The 13,600-nt window shown below is 38.9% G+C and overlaps 1 protein-coding gene and 1 non-coding gene across 2 annotated transcripts in view; one reads left to right on the top strand and one right to left on the bottom strand.

Moving 5' to 3' along the window:
• The window catches only part of GPC6 (glypican 6), a 732,688-nt gene that overhangs the window by 631,464 nt on the left and 87,624 nt on the right, over window positions 1-13,600 (top strand). The gene's annotated exons all lie outside the window — the stretch shown is intronic.
• Window positions 9,746-9,805, bottom strand: LOC116216231 (U7 small nuclear RNA). Its single transcript, XR_004158685.1, has one exon. It is a non-coding gene; the product is annotated as a U7 small nuclear RNA (small nuclear RNA).

Below are 13,600 nucleotides of genomic sequence, written 5' to 3'. Positions count from 1 at the left end.
GTTATCCAAAACCCCATCCAACCTGGTCCTCAGCACTTCCAGGGACTGAGCATCCATAGGAGAACATTTCTTTGAATGCTGATATTTCATCTACTGTTTAACATGGTCCCTGAAAGGAAAAATTGAAAGTGGAGGTATCTGTGGTAGCCAGGCACACTATCATTAGAACATATATTTTTTGTTTGAAAGAAAAAACTCCTTCTCCTTGCATAAAGTTTTAATGTAATCTACCTATGATATTGATTGAACATTTAACTTCCATCTAGATACTACTGAAATAAAAGTTGTGTTCTTCTCTTCTTCTATAATAACCATCAACCTTCTTTGACCATAACAGCTGTCTTCCAAATATAAAGCAACTGATCAGTTAGGTAGCACCAGTGCAACTTCAGCATGAATTGAGTTAAGTAGACTGAGGCATTCAAAGTGTGTACTATTTACTTGAAAATTTTAGAGACAGGAAAAATGATTTTTAAAAGATTAAAACGTTGTGAAGTCGAAATTCTTTGCTTCAGTTTTGCTATTAAAAAGAATATTTGCAAAAAACTTTTTAGTCTGTATCTGCAAAATAATATATGAAAATGTTATTTTAATATACCAGTCCATAGAGCATTTATTCTTTCTCCTAAAATATCTTTTCATCTTAATTGTAGAAAAATTACTGGGAGTGAAACTGTTGTTAATTAAACACAATACATTATTAATCTTAATTTTTTATTAGCTTCTATTATGAACTTTCTACTAAGAGAAACAAAAAACAGCTTAAAAGACATTAGGTAATTAAAAGTTGTACTCTGACATTATTTATCTTTGATTTTCGCTTATCTTACTTTTATAAAATCTTCACTGTTATCTTACTGAACATTTGCAGTGAAAAGATTTTTAAATTTTTTATGATTATTAAACTGTGAGGTAAACAAAATAATTCCATACTTTTAACTAGTAGTTTACAACCTCATATAAAACAAGGAGAGAATACAAGATAATGAACATTTCATTCTACTTTTTTTTTTTTTAAATGTTCTACAAATTGTAATAGATTGCCTAGCATATAACCTAGGATCAAAAAGAAATAACACTAGTTCTGTGTGGTTAATTGTGGTATATGGATGCTTTCTTACTGCACACATACGTTATCCCGAATTGAAATACTGATTCTTTTAAAAGCAGCAGGAATTTACCTATTCAATTCAGCAGAGACAAATTTTATATTGGGAGTAGATCTGGAGCTGCATGTGTATGTACATCAGGATAGAGTACTCACTCCTGAAGAGTTTGTTTTTCTCTTCTTTCTTTACTATTTCTCCCAATGGAAGGTAACTCCCACCAAATCTTTCATCAGGTTTTGCTTGTTCTCAGAACTTTTGCAAATCCCAACCAGGTTATCTTAACTGCTTACTTTCTCAATACCCAGTATTATTAGTCTTCTTTCATAAAGTCTTGCTGGAATTATTACAATAATTTTCTTCTCCTCCTCTCCAGCCATGCAGAACAGTCATTTGCTTCACCTCTTTTATAGCTCGTTCCTGATACCAGTGCAGAGCTTGTCTCTTTTCCTGTGTTCCTGGTGTTCTCCCATCGCACTACTTGTCATTTTGACATCTAATAGGAAATTCTCTGTGCTGTTGTTATTAATACACCGTGACTTTTTCAGATAAAGTTGACCTGTCCTTTTCATAAAGTGCTTCTAGTAAGAACTCCTTGCTAGCTTCTTTTCATTCAAAAGAACTTTTTTCAAGTGTTTTTCAAAGTGAGTCAAAATCACTGGCATACAAATGTTTCAGTAGAAAACCATGATTGCATGCTTATACAAATTACTATTTTTGCTTATGAGGGAGTACACAGAGAGGAAGTACAGAGCCAAGTAATTCAAATAAGCATATGCAGAAGAGCTTCAAACAGCATAATATTAAAACAGAAAAATATTTCTAGTGTAGGCAGATTTTTTTGGTTAGATAGAACAGCTTTTTTTTTCCAATTAGCTTCTTTTTATAGAGAACTCTCTACTCCATTCATCCTTCAAAAATTTCCTTTATGAGGCTATGTTCATATTAAACCTCAATTTAAATTGAAACAGGAGCCAATAGAATTTCTCCCCACTTATTTTCCTGCATTTGAACTAAAATAATTTTCCAGCACTACAGTTATGCAAGTACATGCACACAAGTGACCAATTCCCATCACCCTCTAATATATCGGGATTGAAACTAATGCCTCCTAAGTATTTCTATGGAAACTACAACAGATACAAAGAGCACAGTAACTCTATTTGTAGAGCAAATCCTCAGCTACAAAACACTCCTTTTCAACACAGTCACACCATCAGCTGTGCATCTTCACCAGCAATGAACAAGAGCCTGTTCACTCATAACAACCTGCACCAGTGGAGATGTACCACTGTTGCTGTCAGCACTGCAGAAACGCGCCACCCACTGCCTCACTGCGCTCACATCTGCTGGTTGGTCTCCATAAATGTTCAGCAAGTGTCGATGAATGTCAATGGGTGTCATTTTTTTCCACAAGGTGGAAGGAATTCAATGACACCTCTTTGCTTCATATTCACTTCCACGTCAGAATGTCAGACCACCCCTCTGCTGCCATCCGTCACACAGCAACAGCATGTAAAAGAACACTGGCAGGAAGATTCACCCTCTACTGCCGTACAACCAACATCTGCTTCTCATGTTAATAATAAAGTAGCACATAATAAAATAGAAGGTGATACTTTTGGAGCAGCCCTCCTATGTTTGTGTTTACAAACTCCCTCTTGGAAGCCAATGTTGTGAATTTCTAATGGACACTGAGATTAACAACAGGACTTTTTTTTCCAGCAGTGCTGGTTTATGAGAAATTGTAACTCATTTATTTATGGTACAAAAATCCATATTTTGCTGACAAATTGCCCCATTTTTAAAAGTTTTATGCACTCCTTGCTTGTAAAAGCCTGAGGAACATTAGTGCAATGCATTCAAATAATCATGTATTAATGTATTTTCAAAACATTACAAGCGCTATTTTTCCACTTTTCTACTTTTTTCATTTAAGAAGCAAATTTAAAACACTTCTGGTTTACTTTTTTCAGTAAGAATTTGTTTTTAATTATAAATAAAATATCAGCATAATAATATATAACAGTTTAAAGGTTAAAATCTTAAGTTAGAAAAATGCTTCTCTATGAGACTCTAACAGATTACTTGCTGCCAGATTGAGCTGTGGTCTCAACTCTCTAATATGTTTCGGTTGAGTACTGTTACAAATTGTGAGCACTTCTGGATCAAAATCTGAAATGGCTACCATATATTCTTTCTAAAGCACAAATAGATCTTGATATATATTGGAAAAAAAAAAAAAGTTCAATAGGTAGCTCTGAACATACATGTAAGATTAGTTACCCAGCTTTAGGAGAATTTATAGTAGCAGCATCCCATGTACTTTTTTCCCCACCTCAGTATAAAAACACAAAAAAAAAAAATTAATACACTGTTTAAAAGAAACTTTAACAGAATCAAAAAGGAATTTGTTCAACTTCTAATATTATAATAAAATAGCCAAAGAATTTCATTTGAAAAGACTGTTCCCATTTGTCTGCGTGCTGCTATAAAGACATGATGAGAAGTCTTTTGGGTTAAAAGGACCATGTTTTGTGATGAACTTACATGGCACAAGTGTTTTGGTTTTTTTTCTGTAATGAGGAAGGTAGGAGAGAAAAAAGTTTATATCTAGTTTTGGATATGGTGCAAAAACAGGAATTTTGAAATAGGGCACAATTAGACTAAATCAAGACTTGATATTAATGGCTTTTCTGTGATGCTCTAGGTAAGCTTGTGATAACAAGGCAGTGTTTGATATCAAGTCATTTGATATTACAACAAAGAACTTACTACTGTGTTTTGATGTACTTAATGGTGATGTACTCAGCTTTTATTCTTTAAATTTATATCACTCCTTTAAGGGTTCCAGATTTTGAAAGCTAATTATTTAAAATATTACTTTCATTTCTTATCTTTTCCTTTCTTTTTTCTGTTCTTTTTTCCCCAGTTCTTAAACTCATAAAATGGGATTTTATCAACAGGAACACATTTTTTCCCTGAGTCAGCTCATGTTTCTGATGGACTTCTGCAGCGTCAGTTCAGGGAAAATTCAAATTTAAGTAACACTTGATTGAACCATGTAATAAAAATATTGACTTAATGTACGTTGATGATTTCCTGCTATGTGCCCTACTTTCAGTAGCACATCTCTAACAGCATATTCTGAAAATTTTCTAGACCTTTAGAATATCCAGTTGGTTCTGCACAAGGAATAGAGAGACTGAACTACCCCTAGGGTAGCTCCTTAGATTAGAACCAACAAAGAGAAACACTGTGTTTCAAAAGAAAAGAAACAGGTGTTTGATCATTTATTAACTCAGGCCATTTTTTATTGAAATGCCAGAAGCTTAACAGTTGGTCTGCAATCCCATATCATTCTCTGATAGAAGTAGGAGCCACGCAGATCTGCAGTCTGAAGATTCACCAATTTGAAAGACCCTTCAGTGTGCAAATTGTAGGTCACAGTCACCAGCTCCTGAGGAACAGACTAAGGAAGAGAAAGATAATGTCCCTTTCAATGGATATTTATTCTCTTTAATCATGTAAAAACACCATTTGGTTGCGCACTGATTTCTTCTTGCATGGCTTGCATGGCTAGGTGCAATTATCATTCTAGGACAATAATTAAGTTTTAAGCTGTGTAACTCACTTCAGTAGGTAGAGGCAAACCCTACTGTTTTGAGTGCCCACTTTAATGTTAATAGAATTATTTTATGAAATAATATGACCCATTCTGTTTCATATTCTTTCTTTTTACCAAATAACAACCTTACCACACCATCTGTTTTGTATAAAATATTTATATATATACATAAAAAAGAGACAGAGAGAGAGAAAAATAGGACACTACAGAAATAGAGTATCTGAGGACAACTTTAAAAATGCAATATATTTAAAACTTTTTGGATTAATCATGAGCATAATTTGAAATTTTGTTCTGGAAAGGCAGTCTTCAAAAAGAGTTTTAGTTTACGATCATCAATACTTCTTGAAGGACTTTCTAGTTCATGAGTTGTTGGTTAAGAAGGGAGAAAAATTTCAGCAATAATAGCAGTCTGTATATATTTTTTAAAAAGTTAGGAGGTAAATCAACACATTAGTATTTTTACAGAAAATGATCAACCTACATGGCTGCTCAAAGTAATTAAATGATTTTTTAAAAAGAGTTCAAAAGCAGTGCTGCCAGTACTCAGTCAGTAAGGAAGATGAAGTCTACTTCATCACAGCTTGCACTTAATCCTATCAGTAGAAATATTGCTGATCTGTCTATGATGCGTTGGCTGATGCAGCCAAGGATATCCTTCCAGGGGCCTCTGCTGTCACCTCTTTTTGTTTACTTAATAGGAAATTAATATGTATTAGCTGGAAGCATGGACTGCCAGTAGAGGATCTGAAAACAAACCAGATTGTGCTGAGGACCAGAGACTCACAGCATTTTCATTTCACAGCTCCCCTGGCCCTGATCACCTGTGCCCATTTGTGCTGGGGTAAGATGACTGCTGTCTTGAAGTACTCCTTCCCATGCAATTTTCACCCAGCAGGATCCATCCTGTGCACTCAGAGCCTACATCACAGGGAGAACCAAACCACATAAAGTGAGGGCAGGCAAGGAATACACTTTAAAAAAAGAAATTGTGATCCAAATTAAAGCACTAATATGAATGCATCCACCATAGTAGAACAATCTCACTGGATAGTTAAATATTCTGTGCATGTTGGGTACTCAGCTTAGGACAGTGCTTAGACTACATTTTCAAAATTAAAAAAGTTTTGGTTGAAATTTCGAATCTTTAAAGGAACCATAGAAGAGTTTCAGTTTCTCTTTAATCTTTTTTATTTTTTTAATTATTAATTCTAGAATAAAATCATCTGTCTTTTCATACCATTCTTCAGGTCCTTTTATTCTTCAGGTCCTTTTATTAGATTGCCTAAGGAAAGAAATATCAAAATTGAATATAGTGTCAGATCAAACAAAGCTACCTTCAATCAGCAATAGAACAATCTCTATACCCATTTTACAGCAATTAAAATGAATAACAAATCTTGATGCTCCACAGAAGCACATGCTGGAGCTTTGTTCTTGGGTACCTTAGAGAAAGCCCTTACAACCTGGGCTATCTCTTTTTTGGAGAGAGACACTCTCTTCTCTCCTTCCAGAGTGCAGTAAATTTTGCAGAAACACTCTTGAAAGGGCTACTGAGTTGCTCTGTGTACTTTTTTGAAATTATCTCCTCCATTTTGCAATTTACCCTTTTTGGAAGAAAACATGTTTGCATTATATTGCCCTTACAGTCAAACCCTCTTCCCCTTACGTCCTCCTTCAGAAACAATCAGACACAATCATTCTAACAGCATGTCCAAGAAAGGCCATTTTTAGTCTTTTAAAAATAATCACATATGATGTTTGTCCTCTTGCTGGGGACAACATTTAAAAAAAAAAAAAGAAAACCACTAGAAGATTTTTCTCTTTCAAAGAGCTTCGGAAGTCAGTTGAATTTACAGTAGAAAGGTAAGGTGGAATGGTATAAATTAGTTTGCAACACTTTCTTTCTTCTTTCTCTATCTAGTCTCTCTTTGATTAACAGATAACAGAAAAAGAGAAAAAAAGAATGTAAGAGTTGAACCCAAAATTATCAGAAACCCAAAGGCCACACCTCTTCCACAGGAGCAGCTGTTTCTTCTGAAAAATTCCTGCCGTTTATATGAAGATGGAAATAATGTGATAGGAGAAGGTTGGCACATACTATTTTCAAACCAGGGGCTCACTTGACAATTTGAAGAACAGATTAGGCTATGAGTAAAGATGTGATTTAACAGGAAAAATCAAAAGGGCAGCTGACTTTCTGGCTTTCACTGCCTTGTGAATAGTCCATTCACATAGCACTTTCTGAGCTTCCCTCTAGCTAGCTTAGCTCAAATAGACATAGCACTCAGTTTACATTCAGACTATTGCATAAGTGCTAAGTGATGACCACTAAAATAAAAGGAAAATAGATCCATGCTGTCCGTCATGCCAGTGAATTTCTAATGCATGCACTGATTCAGTCCAGCTTCAAAGCTGGGCACTTGGGTTCATAGATTCATTTGAGTTGGAAGGGACTCTTAAAGGTCATCTAGTCCAACACTGCTGCAATGAACAGGGACACAACAGCTAGACCAAACCCTGGTCCAGCCTTAATTTGGCTGGATGGAGCATCCACTGCCTCTCTGGGCAACCTGTTCCAGTGCCTCACCACCCTGATTGTAAAAAATTTCTTTATGTCTAATCTAAATCTCCTCTCTTTTAGTATGAAACCATTTCCCCTTGTCCTATTACAGCAGGCCCTGCTAAACAGTCTGTCACCTTTTTTCTTACGGTCCTCCTTTGGGTACTGAAGAACAGCCTCAGCTTTCTCAGCCTATCCTCACAGGAGAGGCGTTCCACCCCTTGGATCGTTTTTGTGGCCCTCCTCTGGACACACTCCAGCAGGTCCATGTCTCTTCTGTACTGAAGTCTCCACATGGATGCAATACTCCAGGTGAGGCTACACCAGCACATTGTAGAGGGGCAGGATCACCTCCCTTGACATGCTGGCCATGCTTCTTTTGGTACAGCTCAGGATACAGCTGATTTTCTGGGATACAAAGGCACATTGCTGGCTCATGTCTTGCTTCCATCCGCTAATACTCCCAAGCTATTTTTGAGAGGGCTGTGATCTATCCCTACATCCCCCAATCTGTATTAATAGTAGGGGGTTGCCATGACCCAGGGGCAAGACTTTGCACTTAGCTTTGCTGAATCTCATGAGGTTTTCCTACACCTACTCAGCCTGTCTAGGTCTCTCTAAATGTCATACCTTTCCTGGAGCATGTCAACCACACCTCAAAGCTTGGTGTCACCTGCATACTTGTCAAGGGCACACTCAATCCCACTGTCAATGTCATTGATGAAGATGTTAAAGGGCACCAGTCCCAGAACTGACCCCTGAGGGACACCACTTGTCACCCATCTCCATCTAATATTGAGTCATTGACCACTATTCTCTGGATACAATTTCATAAACAGTTCCTCATCCTTTGAGCAGCCCACCTATCAAATCCATATCTTTCCAATCTGGAGAGAAGGATTCTATGGGAGACCATGTCAAAGGTCAAATCCAATAGATGACACCAGTAGCTCTCCCCTTGTCTACTGATGCAGTTACACCATCATAAAAAACAACAAGGTTGGTCAAGCAAGACCTGCCCTTGATGAAGCCATGCTGGTTCTCCCATATCACCTCCCTCCGTGTTCCTTAGTGTAGCTTCCAGAAGGATCTGCTCCATGCTGTTTCTCAGTACTGAGGTGAAGTGTTAAAAGGTCTGTAGTTCCCTCGGTCACCCTAAAAATGGATGTGGCACTGCCTTTTTTTCAATCACCAGGGACTTCATCTGACTGCCATGATTTTCCAAATATCATTGAGAGTGACTTGGTGAGTACATTGGACAGTTCCCTCAGAACTCCAGAATGCATCTCATTGGATCCATAGACATTCAGGTTCTTCAGGCAGTTGTGAATCTGCTCCTCACATACAGTGGGAAGGCAACACTCCTCTAATTTCCATCTTCTGAATCATCTGCTAAAAGACTGTGTGTGGAGAAGTCGCAAGTGAAGACTGAGGCAAAGTAAGTTGTTGAGCACCTCAGCCTTCTCTTTGTCTGCTGTTACTAACCTGCCCTGTATTTCTCACTAAGGGGAAGATGCCCTCGTGGACTTTTCCTTTCCAGTTGATGTATAGAAGCCTACAGAAGCCTCTCTCATCCTTCTTTGTGCCCCTAGACAAGTCCAACTCTTCCTGTTTGTTTCTCAAGCTGCATGTGTTGGTGTTGAGGCACTTCAGCTGAGCAGCTGATATTGTTACTTTCTTGGAGGATAATCACAGAATCACAGAATTGTAGGGGTTGGAAGGGACCTCTAGAGATCATTGAGACCAACCTCCTGCCAAAGCAGGTTCCCTACACCAGGTCGCACAGGTAGGCGTCCAGGCAAGACTTGAATATCTCCAGAGAAGGAGACTCCACAACCCCCTGGGCAGCCTGTTCCAGTGCTCCGTCACCCTCACCGTGAAGAAGTTCTTACGCGCATTCGTGCGAAACTTCCTATGCTGCAGCTTATGTCCGTTTCCCCTCGTCCTGTCTCCACGTACCACTGAAAAGAGACTGGCCTCACCGCTATGGCCGCCACACCTCAGATATTTATAAACCTGGATCAGGTCCCCTCTCAGTCGTCTTTTCTCAAGGCTAAACAGACCCAGTTCACTTAGCCTTTCTTCATAGGGGAGATGCTCCAGGCCCTTCACCATCTTTGTGGCCCTCCGCTGGACTCTTTCCAAGAGATCCCTGTCTTTTTTGTACTGGGGAGCCCAGAACTGGACACAGTACTCCAGATGAGGCCTTACCAGGGCAGAGTAGAGGGGGATGATCACCTCCCTCGACCTGCTGGCCACGCTCTTCTTAATGCACCCCAGAATGCCATTGGCCTTTTTGGCCACGAGGGCACACTGCTGGCTCATGGCCAACCTGTTGTCCACCAGGACACCCAGGTCCCTCTCTGCAGAGCTCCCTCCAGCAGCTCATCCCCCAGCCTGTATTGGTGCAATACAGGATAACTTCTTAATACCTTAAAAAATAGATTTAGGGGCTTTCCAGGGGTTGGAGCACCTGCTAGACAAACACTGAAAGAGCCAAAATCACTTTGGATGAGAAGTTCAGAGCATAATTTTAAGCCTGATAAACCAAAGCAGAACAGAAAGCCATAGAAAAGATGAGAAGGAGATGAAAGAAGTGTGGTGGGTTTGGACTGAACAGGAGTTTGCAAGGAGGCATGTCACATCAGGTATTAGTATGGAACATTGGAGGCTCCCACTGGCATACCATGCTGTGGGTTCGTGATGACCCTAGGGCTGCTGCAAAGCTGCTGATCTCTGATCCACAGCCTCACATGGCTAAGGAGCACCATGGAAACATGCAGAGATGTGTTTGAACTGCTGAGGCTGAGGAGGGCTGGAAGTGGTGTCAGCAGGAGAAATGCTGAGCCATTTCCATGTGTCCACGGGGAAAGGAAGAGCCACAGTGTCTAGGTCCTGCTTGCAGCTCCAGCACAGGCAGATAGGACACTGAGGGGGAGGAGTGCATGAAGAAATGTCTGAAACTATGCTTGCCATCACCCACTGGCAGAAGGAAGGAATTTGCTTTTAGGCTCAACGGGTTGACTTTGAGAGGTGGCTGATGCCCAGGGCTCCTGGCCATTTGGATTTGGGCTCCTAAGTAGTGTATCAAGGAGTAACATCCAGCAGCTGATTGTACTGGTTCCAGACTCTTATTTCATTATGAAATAAGGTATACTTTCTCTGTGCCTGCACTATTATAAAATTTGAATAAAAATATATTTATTTAAGATTAGTCACTTTAAAGTGCAAACAGAAGAAATTGTATGCTACCGATGGATCCATTTACATTTGTGCTGGTGACCCTGATCTCATTCTGACTTCCTTCCCATTTTACACGGGTCACAAATTCAGCTCCTGCTCACGTTGTCTCCTGTCTGCAGTTAATGATGTGCCTAGTTGGAAAAGTGTTGCAGAGTGGTCATTTAATTCATTTTGATCAAAGTCTGCACCTCATATCTTCAATCAGAGTGAAAGTGCTTGGCCGGGTGCAGTGTTCAGTAATCAGTAGGGATAATGTACAAGCAATCCATCAGTGCTTGAAGCTGTTCTGTAGGGGCCCTCTCAGGGTCCTGAATTGCTTATCATAAGCAGAACTGATGCATTACATTTTGTCCCTAACTTTTCTAAAAAACTGTGGAGTCATTTCTGGAATTATTTCAGTATAGCAGACTTGCAACTAGTTTTGAGTCAAGGTCATGTTCTGTAGTTAGGCTTCTGATATCTTATAACATATAACATATATATATCATATAACATAAAACAACTGCTGCATTCCCCCTGCAGCCTTGGTCAGAGAAATATGCGCACCCACTCGTCAAAGGTTCTGCACGCACTGGTAAGCATTGGCGCTTGGCCACAGGGGCTATCATCGCTCAGATCCCACTTACAATGCTGTAGGTTTTTTATTGTAAATCCACCCAAGGGGAAAAACCGCAGAACTTTGCATCCTGAAATCCTCTGTGAGCAGAAGTTAGACAAAGAACCTCCTCTCACTTCCCTGTCAGATTGCCAGAAGATTAACATCCATAAGGACTAAAAGAACAGCTTATTTTTAATATATATGTGGAAACTATCTTCTGAGAGTTAAAAGCTGGGAAACAGAAGGTTCCAGTTCTGATAGCTCAGGATCTCCTATCTACAAACAGGTACTGATGAGAAACCATGGCTTCTCCATCATGAGGCAAGGATGTTCCATGCTGCACCATCCTGTAGCATGTGGAGTCCTCAGCGTAATTGCTTCATTTTACATATAATGAATCTCAAACGATTAAATAATTCATCTGGTTATTTTAAGCAGAATTTTTCCTCCTTCTATGGGTAGTCGTCATAAATCATAACAACTTGCAAGAGGAAAAAAAAGCATTGCAAAATGCTAGTATATTCCAGGGATGGAAATGCCGTCTTTTACCCTGCTCTTGTCCACCTTCTGTGCTGGATTCATGCACGGGTCACTTTTAAGCACTGTAAATAATCAAGCCCCACAAATCCACAGAATATGCCAATAACATATCATGTGGATAAAACTGTCTTGTCTTGTCCTTCATCCCTGGAGCCATCCAGTCTCCTATAAATTCTGCAAAAGGATAGAAGGATAAATTTCAGTAGGTTTCCCTTGTCAAATGGATCTAAGCTAAACTGAACAGCAAAACATAGCCAGCAAGTGGCTTTTGGGGACTACATTTTTACAGCTGGAAATTTGTTCTTGAATTCATAAATGTACTCTAGCTTTTGAATTTATTTGCTGTGTGCTAGCAGTTAGCAAACAGATATTGATGTTTGAATCCAGTGTTCAACTGTGTTTCTGGAAAGCTTTTTTTACTTGCACTTGCAGTTATGAAATCTATATGCATGATGGTGGAAGTACATGCAGATATATGCATACAGGCACATGTACATAACGCACAGTTTCACAGAATAAAAGTGCATTTACATCCAAATGTGTAGAACTCTGATCTTCTCTATAGAAGTAGGTAGTAGAAATGGCCCTTGATAATCTAAGAGATAAAAATAGGTCTCAACAAAATCAGTATAGAGAGGCATTATTTTGTTCCCTGCAAACTTCAGCATTCTGTAGGTGATTAATTAAAGCAGCCTTTGTGATTAAAATCCTTTGATTATTTTTTTAAATGAATAATGGTATCCTGGGGAAAGATCTCATGACATACACCACTAATACTGCATTAGGGACAGCATGAATCATGAAATAAGAAGAGCATTCGAAAAGAAGCGTTTAGTTTTCAAAAACTGTCACAAGATAGATAGATCATTCCTTGAACAAACTTCTCTGTTCTGCAGTTCTGAGCTGCAGAATTCATCAGCCCTGGCTAGAGAGACATCTTACTTAACAGCTGCAATACACTTATCCCCAAAACATCACTCTGTTCCATGTTCTCATTCCTAATCTGATGTATGCAGCCTGCTTCATTTTCCAGCAGCATCCTCGTTTCTCTGCTGGAAACAGTAACCATGTGAAATGACTCTTTTTCTGGGAAAAGCTGGTGTGAAGCACTTTGGGTGGCCCTCCCTCCCATGGATGTACTTTTCTTCTGACTTATCTGAAGTAGAGAAAGATTTGTTATCTGCATGCACTGCAGAGAGGAGGCATGGTATAGGAAACCTAATGGGTGGAAGACGCCTGTCTCTTCTGACTATTTGACATGAAAACAAATGTATTAACCTAGAAATTCCATAGCTTTGGGTATGTGTTCTCTTGTAGTTCTTCACTATTTGGAATAAAAGAGATATATATTCATTCTCTTGCATCAAACTCTGTTAAAAACTTGATAAATAAAATGTTTTTTCTAGTGATTGAATCCAATTTGTGCATGAGACTGTGATATCTGTGGGAAAATGAGATCTGAAGAATATTACTGGTAATTTTCTAACTAAATTAAATGCATTGTAAAGTTTCCGGTGATATGTGAAGATTTTTTCAGCTCATGACCCAAGAGGGAAAAATACAAGTGCCTTCAGAGACCTATTTCATTCCCCTAGTTCTGTTTACATAGCCTTCTTTCTGCAGGAAACAGGTAGTAGCAGACAGGGTGCTGTACGTTGCAGATAACTCTGCCATTATCTTATTTCTTGTGCTATCCAGAAGTGTTGGATAAGATGGGATTGGAGATATCCAAACATAATCCTGTCCATTTTTTGAAAAGAAAGAAAAAAAAACAAACAATACAAAAACCTGTATTTGTTTCCTGATGAGTCATCTAAAAGCTCAGGGAGAATGTGAGGAAGTGGCTGATACAAACCGAGGAGATAAAGAAATAAACTGAATGTGAATAAGGGTATTTTATCTGATTGTCAAGAACACGCATC

The sequence above is a fragment of the Meleagris gallopavo genome, chromosome 1, assembly GCF_905368555.1.
Source record: "Meleagris gallopavo chromosome 1, MGAL_WU_HG_1.1, whole genome shotgun sequence".
In the NCBI taxonomy this organism is placed as follows: domain Eukaryota; kingdom Metazoa; phylum Chordata; class Aves; order Galliformes; family Phasianidae; genus Meleagris; species Meleagris gallopavo.
The sequence above is the reverse complement of the archived record's forward strand: the minus strand, read 5'-3'. Positions and strand labels throughout refer to the sequence as shown.